Genomic DNA, 13,096 nt, shown 5'->3' with positions numbered 1-13,096 from the left:
CAGCATCCTAGCGATGACCCAGCTACTCAGAAGAAAAAACCGGACGGAGGTGACTTCTTCAATCAGCCAGCCCAGAACGCCAGCGGACCAACCGGACATTCCCTGGACCCCTCGACGCCCAAAGTCAGCAGGAAGCAGTCATGAGAGACCGGGCTACGCCCCCATTCCCTACCCCTTAAGACCCCCCTCAATTTAATTTTTTTTTAATAAACCAAAAAAGTTGGAATGTTATTCCTTGGAAACTACAGCTCCCAGACTCCTCCTGAAGTATGAACACCTTGGCGCACTGGCGGCCCAGGTGAGGGTCATTCCTCCCAGATAACCTTGCACCCCCCCCCTGCCCGTTAAAAGCGAGCTTCCACGAGGTCTCGCTCTCTTGCCTCCTCTCTCTCACCCCCTACCCTTGTGTGTCTCGCACACCCCATCCCTTATTGTGTTTCCCTCTCCCCATTAAAGCGCACCCACGTGGGAGCCGCGTGTCCCGTCTCTTCTTTGCGCGTGTCTCGCCTATCCTGTGTTTGTCCACACACCCACGCTGCCGTTTTTAAGGGAATAATAACGTGTGTGTTAGTTCCTCTGCAAGAGCCACAAGTGCTTCAAATCACTGGGCCATCTCTGCACCCCCAACTAAGATGACTTTCACAGCAAAAGGCAAACAATTATTTTAGGGAAGTGTAGTTGATATGCTATTTTGTTGTTATTAAAGAGTTCACACCTAAACTAAATTTTCTTTGGCAATCTAGAAAATGTTGAAAAGATGAACCCTAAAACAATGTAAATATTTCAGATGTTTACATCTGCTGTTTTGATGACTGGCAGCTGTAACCTATCTTGAGTATACCCAGAAACATGACTTAAAATTATTGCATTTGACTTATAAAGTTAGTGTGACTCTCTTGATTTTATTGTGAGCACAGCAAGCTTTTAAAACAGTAGGCGATTTTCTCAAGTCCACTTAAGACACGTCTAAGAGAGTTTCAGAGATCTTCTTACCACCTTTCACATCAAAGTGGCTTGTCAGAGGTACGGTTCAACAATCATAAAAGAGAGATACATTGGTTTTGTTACTTCTACTCAACTCAGAATAGTGCAGATGTATTTTCTTATCAGCAACTTCTAAGGAATTTGGAAATTTCCTGATTTATAGTTTATTGGAAGTTTTGCAATGGCTAGTGATGTAAAGATTTGTTAGAGCAGTTGATATTGTGTGTGTGCCGTATGTGCATGTGAAAAAAACTACCTCTGTAATACATAATTTCATTCATCGAAATCCTATAAAATATTTGTCACTATAAAATCACTACAAAAATATGCATCCGTTAATTATAGTGATATGTGTGAATTTATGTCTAGACCTCAAAGTCTAATTATTTTGAAAAATTACAACTAGGGGTGGAGGGAGAGGAGAAGGTAAGGGGGAAGAAGAACAGTAGGAATTGGGAAGATCAAGTTGGGGGAAGGACAGAGAGGGAGAACAAGGAAAGAGATATCTTGATAGAGGGAGCCATTAAGGGGTTAATGAGAAGTCTGGCACTAGGGAAATTCCCAGGAATTCACAAGAATGACCACAGCTAAGACTGTAAGCAATAGTGGAGTGGGTTCCTGAACTGCCCTTTCCCTGTAAGCAGATTGAAGACTATCTTAATTGTCATCATAGAACCTTCATCCTGTAGTTGATGGAAGCAAATGCAGAGATCCACAGCTAAGCATTGGGTGTAGTTCCTGGAGTCTAGTCGGGGGGGGGGGGGGGGAGAGAGAGAGAGNAAGTCCATAATGAAGATATCCACCGAAACAGCTGAATTGAGCTAGTGGGAGCTCACTGACTCTCTACTGACACCTGGGGAACCTGCATAGGACTGAACTATGCCCTCTGAATGTGGGTAACAGTTGTGTGACTGGGCAGTTTGTGGGGTGACTGGCCATGGAACCAGTATTTACCCCTAGTGCATTTATCCCTAGGGCTTTTTGAAGCCCATTCCCTATGGAGGGATACCATTCCCTATGGAGAGATGAAGGGTTTGGTCCTGCCTCAAGTAATCTGACAGACTTTGCTGACTCACCATTTGAAGCCTCACCCTCCCTGATGAATGGTTGGGGAGGGGGTTTAGGGGAAGGTGGGAGGAGTGGGAAGAGGGAAGGAAGAGGGAACTGGGATTGGTATGTAAAATAAAAAGATTGTTTTTAAAAAGTTAAAAACTAAGATTAAAAACATAAAAAATTTGTATGTTTTGCATACAGAGTTATAAATCTTCTATGCAATACCTAGAAGTATATACTTAAAAGTAAATTTCAATAATATACTTGTATATAACAGTTCAAAACATCACAAGTTCAACCATCAAAACTGTAACTTTTATTTGGTAATAGGTATTTTTAATAAACAACTTTCTCCATCTGTAAGACCCTGATAATGCCTTTTAGGAAATGATAGAAAATAAATACAATAATCAATTTGTACTCTGTACAAAAATCTTACTATGTTGTTCAGCAGGTTGTTTTGCTAAACACCATATTCTTCCAGCAAATATATGACATACATAATGCAATTTACCATAAACAATCCCTCATATTGAGAACTGGACATTCTCTAACACCCATTAGCTTGTATGCACGCCAGCACATGAAAATTTACATGGACTATTATAGTAGATTTTTATAAGATGAAATCTGGATACTGCTGTGATCAAGTAGGTAGTAGGTGGGATTGCAGTTCGATTACTTACATTTGTGTCTCTACCATATTGTAATTACTACTAAAAAGAAAACATAGACTGTGTAAGCAACCTGGGAGGAAACACATATGCCCTAAACAGTGATATGATTCCAAACTGAGAAAACCTAATGTGGTGCCATCCTTCCTTGTAGGGTCACAAGCAGATCTATACCCTCTTGCAAGAAAAGACGGCTATAATGCTAACATTTGAGTATAGATGGCTTCCAGTCAGTTTACAAAGACAAGTCTTTACAAGTCTTTAACATATGGACATTTTGGCTTCAGTTTTTAATTAGTCAAATTTAATCTTTGTGATGAATTAAATAGGCCATTCTAGCCAGATGTTATCTTGTTATTTTATAGAAATACACTACTTAGCTGGGCGGTGGTGGCTCACGCCTTTAACCCCAGTACTTGGGAGGCAGAGGCAAGTAGATCTCTGTGAATTTGAGTCAAGCCTGATCTACAAAATGAGTTCCAGGACAATCAAGACTGTCACACAGAGAAACCCTATCTCAAAACACAAAAAATTAAAATGAAAGAAATATACAATTTAGTATTATTTTAGGATTTGTTTTGCAAAGACTTTCATACTTAATATTTTGAGTGCATTGAAATGTCTACCATTTAACTTTTGAGATGTCCACTAAATAAAGTGCTGATGCAGATAAACATTTACATGTATACTTACATTTTATATTTTTATTATGCTAGAACAGCAAAAATCTGGACAACAATCTTATCCCATTAGTCACCATCTAATTTCACATAAAGCCCAAAGAAGAAATATGCATCTTTAAACTCCCACATGTCAGATACAGCTTATCCAGAAATGAAGCACCAAGCACTGTTAAAAAAAAATCCTGTCTATTAAGTTGAAGGGGACAATGAACAAAACAACCTTATATTGCCCTTGTACTTCTAAATGGCAAAAATATTTTAGTGCTTTCTATTGGAAACAAAACAAGTAATTTAACCTAGAAGGTTAATATCTGCATATCTTTTTTCTTTTTAAAATTTTTATGGTAGTTTAACACCACCAATAGAATTTGAAAATATTAACAGCCTAAATAAATACCATACCTCTTTCAAGACTAAAGTAATTTTAATTTTTATAGCTTTTCAAATAGAATATATACAAAATATTGCTGTCATATACCCTGTAATAGGCAAGCATACATAAGAAAACAGAAGAAATACTCACACCCTTGAGAAGGCCTCAATCTCTATGATCTGGACAAAGAAGACTCTTTAGAGTCCTTGAAAAACCAACTGTCAGGACTTCTAATAAGATATATATGATGAAGATGCCTTTGAGATATTTTATGTTTTCCTCACTATTTATTATACATAAAATCCAATCAAATCTGTGTATACAAATTATATGTATTCACCTTTCTACTTTAACAAATTACATATCTCTTTTTCAACCTCCTCTTCCTTCCCAACCCCTACCCTGACTTTTCTTGCTCAAATCAAACTACTCAGAAAACATCTTTGCCTTTCTACCACAGATCTACGAATTTAGCTGCACGGTGTGTAATCCCTTCCCTTGCACTGGAGTCCTGTGGACCTGTTCCTGTTAAAAGTAACCTTTACACTTTGCTTGAATACCAACAAACCTTGTACATCCTCAGCCTCTTTCTGTAATTATCTTCTCTCCTGCATAATCAGTTTCCAGTCTGCCAAATCACTCTCATTAGTATGTAAATATGCTCTAACATCCTTCATCTAAACAAAACAGAAAACAAAGCCCAGAACTCTCTTGACCCCAGAGCTCCTTTGCTACAATCCTATTTCTCTTGGCTTCTGTCACAACAAATACTTCTGAAGACTTGTTCACAGATTCCAGTTCCAATTTGTATTTCTCTTCTCAGTCTCTTCCAGGCAGGCTTTGACTTCACTGTTTCGTCGAGACTGCCCTCAGTAAGGATTTTAGAGAGCGCGTTCTGGACAAAGTTGCCATATCCAATGACTTTGTTGTGATCTTGACTCATTTTTTCTTTTCTATTAGACTTATTTTTATTATTTTTAACTTTGTATGTATATGTATCTGTGTATGTGCACATGTGTGGGAATGCTTCCAAAGACTAGAAGAGGGCTTCAGATTCCCTGGTGCTACAGTGATAGGCAACTGTTGTGAGCTCCTGAATGCCGGTGCTAAAACCAAACTCAGGTACTCTGCCAGAGCATTATACACTGTTAAGCCATCACTCTAGCCCTGATCTTGACTTAAAGCACTCAATCAACTGTATTTCTCTTTTCTGTACCTTATTTCTTTTTTTTTAACTTCTTGGCTTACTTTGGTAACTTCTTGTTCTCTGCCTAAACCCTAAGCGCTGAATTTTTTTTAAAGCTCAGTCCTGGGTTATAGTTTTCTATCTACTGTAAAGGGCTCTTGGTTTGAAAATATAAATGCTGCTATATAGACTCATGCATGTCAATTCTGATCCTCTGTCTTAGGAGCTCTTTTGAACTCTCAGATACAGCGGTTTACAACTGTATGCATATGTGCATACTTGTGTGTGCTTGTGCACGTAGAGGACAGGTGACAATTTGAGGGTCCCTCCTCAGTTCCTATCCACAAGTATGCTGAGACGGGTCTTTCACTAACCTGGAACTTACGGCTAAACTGGCTGACCAGCGAGCCTCAAGGGATCTTCTTGACTACATCTACCAGCTGTAGGATTATGTTAGGTTTTAGAAAACAGAGATCCTTGGGCTTAAACTCGTTATCAAGCTTGCAAGTAAAGCAATCTACTGCTGAGTTATCTCCCAGACCACAGCCGCCTACATAATAGTTCCACTTGAATATCTACTGTTTATTTCTGGCACCGCGTAGCCAAAACCAAATTTGATTTTCCCCTCCAATGCTCCTACACACTGTCATTAAATTAATTGCTGGTTCCCCAAATGCAAATTTAGTTTTGTCTTTTCTGTCTCTTCATCCCTCATTCCCAATCCCAATTCCAATTACTGATGAGTAAACCTGGTTTTAAATCATCCCAAACTCTTCAACTTGTCTCTGTCTTCAGCATATCTACTCTAACATGAGCTACCCGTTTTTATTAATCTACTGCAGCCTTGTTCACTCACTTTGATTCTGTATTTTTCCTCATTCCTACTGCTATACGTACTCTCTGTATTCTCCCACACTCCAAATTCCTGACTGTTAGCTCCTCCTTCTACCTGTAACTTTGTCCTTGCTTTTCTCATGGATGTTACTTTTATGTTTTTCCAGATTGAAGTTTGATATCATATCTGTACCAATTTATTTTACTTCACTTACTGTGAAGTCACAGTCACCTGTAACTGTAACATGTATGTAACATGATGGTCACAACACATGGTGATTGTTTGTCTTTACTATTAAAATGTCAATTTTATGCTATTGGACCTTGCTTGTCTTGTCCATCTGTAATCCTTAGTGCATTGCTAGATGTCTGTATTTATAATAAACACATTTAAAATAAATCTGCATGTAAGTATATATACTTATTTTAATAAGTTGAGTGATTTTTACAGTTTTGGGTGAGTAAACTGACATTATTTTCTTTATTTCCCTATTGTTTAAAATATTACATAGTATAGATAGGATAAAAAATTAGGCATATCATGTTATTCTCAGCATTTACATTAAATTATAGATAATTCTGTATTTAATGTAGAGTGGTTAAAGTTGTAAAATAGGAGAATGCAGTATTTTAACTTTTTCAGAGAGCTTTGGAAACTTGGAAAGAGATAAACAGATTATATAAAATTGAATACTTATTTGCTTCTGTTTGAACATCCTATTCAGTGAAATGTTAAACACAAGATAAACATAAGTTAAAAAAATTGCTAGAAAAATTAAACATTACTATACAAAATTCACTTTCTTCTTGTGGAAAGCAAAACAATTTGCTTTTTCTAGCTGACCTTATAGGATACCTGACTAGTGTATGATAAAAGAATAATCCTTTGAAAAAAAGAAATTGTAGCTAATATGATGACATTTGGTTTCAACTTTTCGAGAATTGAAAAGTTCCTAACATTATGTGATTGAATGATAATATAAAACATGCAGCTGCAATTCTGGTACTCAATTCTGTACTTTCAGCCCCCAGGGACAGCAGTGGATGATACTGAAGACAGCCTGGGCTACTTGGGGAGACTAGATTTCAAAAAATGGACTAAAGAAAACCATTGCGTTCTTTAAATCCAAGCTCTTAAGGAGTGACTCTGAAAGCAATGGGGGAAATAAAGAATATAAGCATTTAAAGTTCAAGGGTGACTCATAAAAACAAAAGTATCTCATAAAATTTATAGGAAGATACCACATTTTAAAAACATTTAATATTGTGTAAAATATAAGTAACTAGTTAAAAGTATGTTGACTGTAAACCCTTTCATGTCAGCTCTTCAATATCTTTTAGATACTCTTTTAAATTTAATGACAGAAGAAAAAATAAATCCATGAATTGGGTAATTCATTAACATGTATAAAATATTTTGACAGTCACATTTAATGAATTAATATTTTAAAAACATTTTGCTTACATTTCTTAGAAATCAATGCATTAATAGAAGAACATTCAAATACGACCACAGCCTTCTAGTATATTTTTAAAAAATAGTTGTTTAATTTGGGTGTTTTCATAAGATATTTTTTCTAGTTCAATGTCAATATATATTTTCACAAAAATGAGTAGTTATTTACATTAAATATTCACATCCTCAAAATGCATTTGTTTCAAAATTACAAGCGAGAACAACATGACGTAATGTTAACTGATTCTTTTCTGATAGTTTTCTTTTTAAATGAAGTAACCACTTTAACATAAACTATTCTTTTTCTTAGCTTTTGGCTTGCTTGTATGTAACATTCTGTATTAAAGTTATAATTATTGATATGCTTGAAACCTTTCATGTATGCTGTTATTACAAGTAAAGCTAACATTTTAGCAACAATTGCTAGTTGAAAATTACCCTTTCAAAACAAAATTAAAACTGTTGATATTTTCTTTGCACACAAAATGAAAACTAAGTTAATGGAAAAGAAAATCTCCCAAAGGTATTTATATTCTACACACAGGTTTTCAATGTCACAATCTGGGGGGGGGGGTCATAATAGCGAAATGATTAGTATGATAACAGAAATGAGACACACTCAGTGACCTTTAAAATCAAGCTTTCCTCATGTTCATTTCTGTTACTACCATTCCAATAGTGTGCCCCTCTCACTGAAAATGCTACCACTGCAAGTTTTATTTATATTTTTTCCACTCTCAAAGAACTAATTAAAAACCATGAAATTGAACAGAAACTCCATGCTTTTAAATAAAGAAAATGAGAGATTTGCATAGTATCAATATGTTAATATAATTTCCCTTGAAGAACAACTATAGTACAGGAAGAGAGAACATATTAAATTAAAAGGTCCCATGAAAAACATTCAAATACATTAAAATTTGCTTTCCATATAATGCAGAAAAAAAATTTAAAAGCCTTATTATTCATTTATTGTCTTAATATTCAGCATTGTCTCAACAATACTTTGAGCTTATATGACAATGATATTTTTTAGATAATATATTTTAACAGTGATCACATCAACCACTTTGATGGGAAAACAACTCATTCATTTACAAATTCTTTAGTGAGGGAGTGGCTACTAGCTCTTATTTTCTTAGAGTTTTTAACGACCTTATTTGAAGAAGATTTAGTGACAGAAAACAAATGTATGATAACTAATAAAGCATGCCCAGCTGAAATTTCATCATGGATATGATAATAATATCGACAGTTCGGAACTATAAAGAGAGAATATTATCCCCTGTTAAATTGAGGCAACAGAATTATAGAATTTCAGACTTTCAGACTGAATGAAGATAAGCTTAAATGAAAAACACGTTAAAGCAAGCTCTGTCTAAAGCACAAGCAGCTAAGTCTACAAATAACTCAACGTAGAAAAGATTTGTGACATTCCAGAAGCCTCAGAGCATTACAGATAAAACCTTGGAAATGTGTAGTTTATTTCTAGGAACTGGCTTTTTTTCACACTTGTACCATGATTTCAAACACTTCAAATGATATTGGCTCTTTCTAGAAGAGAGAAAACAGAAGCATGTCTTATGTAGGAATTACAGATACGAACAAACTGTACTGCAATGTTCTGATGCCAGCTGGGGGAGTAACTCAGTGGTAGAGTGCTTGCCTTGGGCTGGAGCACCAGTACAAAAACACAAACAATAATAATAGTTCATATCAATATTGCTTCATACACAAGTTCATGTTTACCTCATGTAGACAATTATGATTAGGACTAAATATAAAATCTGAACAGGATATATGGAAAACAATAATTCTTATGTCCCCAGAGTTTTCTTTATAATCATGGACTATGTGGAGACAGCATTGGATCTTCCTTTAATGAGGGCTATTGAATTGAAGATCCTGAGCCAACTGAGTATGGATCCTGAAGTAGCATTTTAGTTATTTTGAATTCCTCTTTGATTTGATAACATACCAACTAAAAATGCTATTGTGACAAATTAAAGGCCAATAGAAGATATAAATATGATGTACAAACATGGTTAAGAACAGATGTGTTACTTGAAAGAGTATCATTAATAGAATAAATACTTATTGAATTTACAATTTGTGGGATAAATGTGTAGTTAATCTGTACCTTCTTTGCTAATACAAAATGAAAACAATTTTCCCTTGGGATGGATGTGGCTCAATGGTACACCTTCCTAATATGCAGAACTCTCTGTATTACATTATCCTTTATCCTGTTTTGACAGGTAATAATTCTTTAGTGGCTTTGCTATTTTTAACAAAAAATGATTGTTCTTAAGATAGGGGAATTATCCTTTGAAAATTTCTTTTTTTCCCACTGTCTCTGCTATGTGAGAAAATTTCTCTTAATATGAAACAAATCAAAGATCCTTTTTTGAAGAAAAATGGTAGTTTGACTAATGAGTATATCAATTTAAGAAAGAACATTGTTTTGTTTATAAAAATTGCTTTCATTAGAATAGTGTAAAATATAATAATGTGGAAGTGACTTGACATCTCTGAGATGTACAGATATTCTAATTGTCAAATTCTTTTGGAAAAATTGAAGTGTTTTAGAAGTCCTTTACCTCCCTTAGACATTGAAACTCTCTTAACTTGTTTTATTTTAAAATTCAGTAACTTGAAAAGCTAAACTTTTAGATCCATTCTGTGACTTCAAAAGAGAAATCTGCCAACAAAAGAGAAAACCCTTGATCCAGGATTAAAGAACTCAAGCTTCGTTATATATAAATCAAGCCAAATTATAAAGATGCTCAAAATAATTTGATCTAGTGATAATTTGAATCTAACTACTAGTCAGTAAAAGAGGTTAGTTCAATTATGTCTGGATGATCTGTGTCTTCTAGACCATTCCAACTTTATTCCCAGGAGACACATGTTTCATTTCACATCTCTGTATAACAAAACCCTACTGTTTTTCTAATAAATCTTTAAAGCATATGCCTAAATCTTGACTTTTAATGAAGATGGGACATTTATTTTTATGCGATATAAGGTTTTTCTTCCCTTTGACTCTGTTCATTTTAGTCATGGGCAATCACTTCTTTCCCTGGTTAACAGATCCTGTTGGAAAGGATTTTGTGTAAACTTTGAAGTGCATATTATTACATCTACTAGAAAAATTAGCTCAGGTATGAGATTAGTTTTGGTTTGGTTTGAAATGAAATGATGTTTTTACAGGTTATCAGAAGAATAAGTTCATATATGGACTGACTTCTGATGGTAAGAGCCTAGAGAACCCACAAAGCATGATTTCCACTACCAAAAAAAGTAAGGGTCTTTGGGAAGAATTTTAAGAGATTCCAAGTTTCAAAATATATCTTTCTGATGGGAAATTAACATGCACTTCACACTTGACTAACTCCTACTTGTTTAGATTTATTCTAGAGCAAGATCTAATCCCACATGAAAGAGTCACTATAGCAAACTGCCAGGCTCCAATCTAAACTTTAAACTCAGGGATTAAGAGTGGCCAACCACAGTGTACTTAAATTCATTTTTGTGAAAAAATAATTATGTGTATGGGAAACATGCTGTTTTATTCAACTATGGTAAGTAAAATGTATATTTTTCTGAACAATATAAAAATGAGAAAGAATGTTGGGAATGTTGATCATAAAAAGGAAAAGTATGACTTGAACACATGAAAGACAAATGAACGTCCTCAGTTGTACCTAATCTACTCCTCTTCTGTTTAAATAAAGTATCAAATATGTTTTTTATTTATATATTATGTTTACAATAGTCTGTATGCCTGCAGGCCAGAAGGGGGCACCAGACCCCATTACAGATGGTTGTGAGCCACCATGTGGTTGTTGGGAATTGAACTCAGGACCTTTGGAAGAGCAGGCAATACTCTTAACCTCTGAGCCATGTCTCCAGCCCCTCAAATATGTTTGATTATTTATAGATATGAGTTTATTTGACTGCATGAAATTCAAGTTGTGAAAGTTAAGGAGATCATAATGTAACAACTGACTCATCTGCTTTAAACCTTTTTATGTTTAAAGACACAGATTTCCTAAGTTAACACTGGGTTATTAAAATACTAATTTCTTTTTATTTAATATTTGACTTAACTAACTGAAGATACAGGAGCAATATTCTATTTTGAATTTTTCCCCTTGTGCTTAATTTTCTGTTAGGCAAAGTCAGAACTCACACCTTCTAATTTGAAGGGCTCCCATTTGTATGCAAAGACCCAATAGATAATTTTTTCAACCTACCCTGCCATTCAGCTGCTTCCATGGAAATTTACAAGGCTTTTTTTTAGACTTGCTGTGTTTTGCTATACTGATATAATGAGTACATTGATAGAACCTGAGAAAGAAAAGTGATTGGATGGGGGCTGAAAAAAAATTAATAAAGGAATAGAAAAAGAAACAATACTGGTAAAAATCTTGAGATGAAAGTTAACTGATTTTTCTCCTAGAGTGTACATTTAATATTGAAAGATATCAAAAGAGACATTTAGAACACAGGTTAGATGATATGCTATTTCCTCTTCACTATCACTGCCATAGAGAACTTTATAAAACTTTACTTTTCACAGATTAAATTTGCCTTTTTTTCTATTATGGGCTGTGAGAGGCTTTTGAGTTGGAACTGGAAGGCTGCCTTATCCAGTTTACAGCTGGGTAGGTTTTAGGGAGTGATACTCAGTATAATAAATCTGTGATTATAGCATGTGTAACACACTTATCAGCAGTTGTAGAACAATATTGCAAATTTTTTATAATTCTTCCTTCCTGTTACATTGTCATCATTTCAGATACTTTTTAGCTGAATGATTTCAATACACCATCTTTGTTCTTGATTGTACATTCGTTTTACATTTTTGGCTATAGACCAGAAGTTGACTTTGTGAGAGAATAAAAAAAATTTACATGGTCTGATTTTCAAAAATCTAAGAACTCACTCATTAGAATTGATGAAGATTTCTTAAAAGCAAGTACATAATGTATATGTATTTTTTTAGTTATAAGGGATTATTCCTAACTATAATTATGAAATCCATTAGCTTATTTTTTTAATAATTATCTTATGATTGTATATATCAAATAAATTTAGTTATTGATCACAGGCACCAGTAAACCTCAGAATGGGAAATCTCAGAATGTTTCATGTTATAGTGACATCTGCATTTGATATTTTAACCATTAACATCCCGAGATCTTTTTTTGTTTGTTTGTTTGTTTGCTTTTTTGAGACAGGGTTTCTCTGTAGCTATGGAGCCAGTCCTGGGACTAGCTCTTGTAGACCAGGCTGGCCTTGAACTCACAGAGATCCGTGCTTCTTCTTCCTGAATGCTGGGATTAAAGGCGTGCATCACCACCGCCCAGCTATATTCTGAGATCTTAATTTCTCTTGGATCACAAGGTGCATGACCATTAGGCAGCAAAGAAATATTCTTATATTTTAATGTTTATGTTTAATTTTGCACATATTTCTGCCTTGTTCTGTCCATAATGAAGTTCATATTACACTTAATGTTATCATGCTCATAGCTTGGTAAATAAACATAATTTTACAAAACTAGGAAGAGGACATGGGATTAGAGAATAGAAGGAGAATGTTTTAATAAATCAGGAAAGACATATTTAGAAATGCAAATTAACTAGAAATAGAATTACATCATCACACTTTTAAATGAAAACTATTAACAGATTCTTAATGCTGCCATTACTGAATGTAAATCCCACAGAATTTTAAACACTACTATAGAGTTTATTTCATCAAGGCATACAGATGCTGTGGACAGAGTCCTATGATGGACCATATTATTCTATTTCTTATTTTTCTAAATACCTTTTTGCTGTT

Source organism: Alexandromys fortis, unplaced genomic scaffold (genome assembly GCF_014885135.2).
Source record: "Alexandromys fortis isolate MF-2015 unplaced genomic scaffold, M_Fortis_MF-2015_v1.1 scaffold_4, whole genome shotgun sequence".
Classification (NCBI taxonomy): Eukaryota; Metazoa; Chordata; class Mammalia; order Rodentia; family Cricetidae; genus Alexandromys; species Alexandromys fortis.
Note: the sequence above shows the minus strand (reverse complement) of the source record.